The sequence below is a fragment of the Halichoerus grypus genome, chromosome 5, assembly GCF_964656455.1.
Source record: "Halichoerus grypus chromosome 5, mHalGry1.hap1.1, whole genome shotgun sequence".
NCBI lineage: Eukaryota > Metazoa > Chordata > Mammalia > Carnivora > Phocidae > Halichoerus > Halichoerus grypus.
In genome coordinates, this window is record NC_135716.1 from 52,851,965 (window position 1) to 52,855,769 (window position 3,805).

At 43.3% G+C, this 3,805-nt stretch overlaps 1 pseudogene; it reads left to right on the forward strand.

Annotated features, from left to right (window-relative positions):
* Positions 1-659: 659 nt before the first annotated feature.
* On the forward strand, positions 660-3,519 carry LOC118538844 (alpha-tubulin N-acetyltransferase 1 pseudogene; annotated as a pseudogene).
* Positions 3,520-3,805: the final 286 nt, after the last annotated feature.

A 3,805-nucleotide genomic window follows, 5' to 3' on the forward strand; every position in this document is an offset into this window, starting at 1 on the left:
TTCCAGTGAGTGGAAAAAGAAAAGCATAATTTCTTTTAAAATCCTAGGAAAGTTCATAGTAATTGAGTTTGAATATTAAATTTTTCTATATATAATCTCAATATCCTATCTAATAAGCTAAGGATTTATATATGTATTTATACAAATGATGAGAAAAGATCAAGCTATAGATTTCATTTCCAATGAGCTTGCAGTCAAGTTGAAGAGGGACAGATAACAAAAATGAAAGGGTGACTAGTACAAGGTAGTAAGTAAGTAATGGCAAATTATGATTGGTGTTGTAGGTCTAAGAAAACATAAAATCATTATAAATTTGGGTAACTGGAGGAGGTACTGGAAAGGAGTTGTGAATAGATCCAGGCCTTGAAGGATTGGCAATAAATAGAAGGAAGAAGGAGGTAGGATCTCCCAGACAAGATGATAATATGGAGATGAGGGTAGGGATAACGGTAATGAGAATGATGCACTTTGAGAACAATTAGTACATTGTAGAGTTAGAGAGAATGAGAATATGATATGAAAAACAAAGCTGAATAAGTAAGTACATGCTAAGTTATAGAGAACTGTGAAAGCAAGGGAGAGAAGTTTGGAACTGACCCCATTAGACAACTGGAGCCAGTTTTTATTTCCAAGGAGGGGAAAGAAAATGTTAAACAGAGATGAGAGAGACTCACCTGGCAGCAGTATGTAAAGCCATCTGGAGGAAGGAAGATTTTCAGAGAAGACAACTTGGTTGCATTTGCTTAAGGTGAGAGAGAAGGATAGTTGTAAGAGATATTTCAAAGGAAGAAATGCCTGTGATGTAATACAAAAGAAAATACTTATTTGACCCAGCTTGTTCCCTGACCTCTGTAGCATCCCCTCCCCAGAGATGGAGTCATATAAATCCCCTCCTGATCCCAGTTTCCAGAACCTATTCTAATCTCAGAAATTAAATACTTCTTAGCCTCTAGGCTAACACTCAGTGGTTCAGCATCAGATCTCTCTCTCATGGGGTCCAAGTTTGATTACTATGCTTCTTCTTAAAATTGAGACTTGAGACTTGATCCCTTATTAATTTCCCTTTTTAGAATCTTTTAATTACTCTAGTTCCCTATTAGGATTGGGTCCTGCCTTATTCTTGCCAGTTCCCCTTCCAAGAATGAATGTGTTTTCCTTGAAATTAAAATACAAAAACAAACAAACAAATCTGAGAAAATAAATAAATAAGCCAAAATGGTAAATGTGATTATCTGAATAGTAAGATTACTCTTTCTTTTTCATTTTGCTTTCTTGGTTATATAAGCTTTCTTGATGAAGCATGCAGTTTATTTTTTAATGCAAAAACAAAAGAAAATAAACATAAGCATTAAAGGGAAAAATAATTGGTTGATATGAGTTATTGCTTACAATACCAAAGTTGATGGCATTGTTAAGATAGGAAACACATCTTGTCAAAGGAAATAAAAAAAAAACTCATTTCCTGCTTATGGGTGAAAAGGGTGAGGACATTGCTTCATTCTAACAAATTCAGAGAAATCATCTGCCTTCTCAGTTCTCATTCTAACATGGAAATAGTGTTTTCTGTATAAGCTTAGCCACAAGGAGCCGTGGGATAAGGCTGTGTGCCCTGAGGAGACAGGCTGGTTTCAGTCAGTAACTTGCTGGCATATAATAATACTCAGTTCTTTTTAGGCAGTACAAAACTGCTTTGACCTGATCTGACAACTATTTCCTAATGGTTACATCTAGGCCAGACACAGAATAGAAATTTGACCTGAGAAGTCTTCCTTTAAGAACTGACCTAAAAATATTTTCCTCCTCTGGTTTTGGAGGATGTTTGTCTCTAATGATGAGAACTCTGATGACATAGAAGGGTCTTCACAGTTGAACTCTGACCACCCACCTGAGGGGAGTCAACTTAATGAGAGTATACAGGTGCCACATTAGCCCCATCCCAACTGAGCCCTACATCCTCCCAGGGGGTATGGCACCACCATTAGGCAGTGATGTGGATGACTCTTGGGTATAGGAAAGTGATCCCTTATCCCCCAGAAGAGCTCCAGTCAAAAAGGGCTCCTCATCATCTAAGCCAGCGAGTCTCAACCCTAGCCACACCACAAAATCACTTGAGGAGTTTGTAAAAATTATCACTGTCTAAGCTCCCCCCATTTTAATTAAATCAGAATCTCTGTGAGTATGGCCCAAGCATCAATGTTGGGTTTTGTTGTTAAACACCCCATGGTTAAGAGTCACCAGTGTAGGCAATCAAGATGTTTCAAGGAGGGTCTCCAAGGTAAGTGTTGATCTGCAACAGCAAATTATGACCATTGTAGATGAACTGGGCAAGGCTTCTGCCAAGGCTCAGCATCTTCCTGCTCCCGTCACCAGTGCATCAAGGATGCAGAGTAACCGCCATGTTATGTATGTGCTCAAAGACACTTCAGCGCGACCGGCTCGAAAAGGAGCCATTATCGGCTTCCTTAAAGTTGGATACAAGAAACTCTTTGTACTGGATGATCGTGAGGCTCACCATGAGGTAGAACCACTTTGCATTCTAGACTTTTACATCCATGAGTCACTTCAGCGCCATGACCATGGGCGAGAACTCTTCCACTATATGTTGCAGGAGGGAGTTGAACCACACCAACTGGCCATTGACCAACTCTCACAGAAGCTGCTTAAGTTCCTGAATAAACATTACAACCTGGAGACCACAGTTCCACAGGTCAACAACTTTGTGATCTTCGAAGGCTTCTTTGCCCATCAGCATCCTCCAGCAAGAAAACTGCCACCCAAGAGAGCAGAGGGAGACATTAAGCCATATTCTTCTAGTGACCAAGAATTTCTGAAGGTAGCTGTGGAGCCTCCGTGGCCCCTAAACAGGGCCCCTCGCCGTGCTATGCCTCCAGCCCATCCACCCCCCCCCCCCCCGCTCCAGCAGCCTGGGAAACTCACCAGAACGGGGACCCCTCCGCCCCTTTGTGCCAGAGCAGGAGTTGCTGCGTTCCCTGCGCCTCTGCCCCCCACACCCTACCGCCCGCCTTCTGCTTGCTACCGACCCTGGGGGCAGCCCAGCCCAACGTCGGCGCACCAGGGGGGCTCCCCCAGGGCTGGTAGCCCAAAGCTGCTGCTACAGCCGCCATGGGGGTTTGAATTCCTCATCCCCCAATACAGGCAACCAAGAATCGAAGCAGGGGGAACAGGAAATAGAGAATAGGTCTGCCAGCGAGGAGCAGGTCTTGTCACAGGCTGGGTCTGGGGAGGAACACATGCACACAGTTCCTCCCCAGGCCCAGGCCCTACCAGCCCAGGCCTGGACAATGGGTGGGGACATATTCAACACCAGGTTCATTCAAAACTTGCAGGACCGTCGCAGCACCAGGCCTTGGTGACCGCAACACCCCCTCACACCTTCAAAGTCAGTATTCTCACTACAGGAGGTAGCCAAAGCCGGCCCTCATAATGGATGTATTCATGCATTCATTCATTAATTCAACAGGCTTTATCAGTGCCAAGTCACTTGTATTTTATTTTTAACCTGAGTAATAAAAGTATTTTTATCACGAGAAAAAAAAAAAAAAGATGTTTCAAGGAACAGAACAGAATCAATGCAGTTACTCTGAGCTGATACTGCATCTAGAAAACCCCAGCGTTCAGGAGAATGCTGGGAGAGTTACAACTCCTGGGAAGCTCACGTTGGTATACCATCAGACTTGCTCGCCCTGGCACCATAACTCCTGCTGCCTATGATATTTATGAATGACACTAGCCTATGTGACCCTGAGCCTACAACGAAAGTTCATGCTAATCTGTTTGCCCCAGT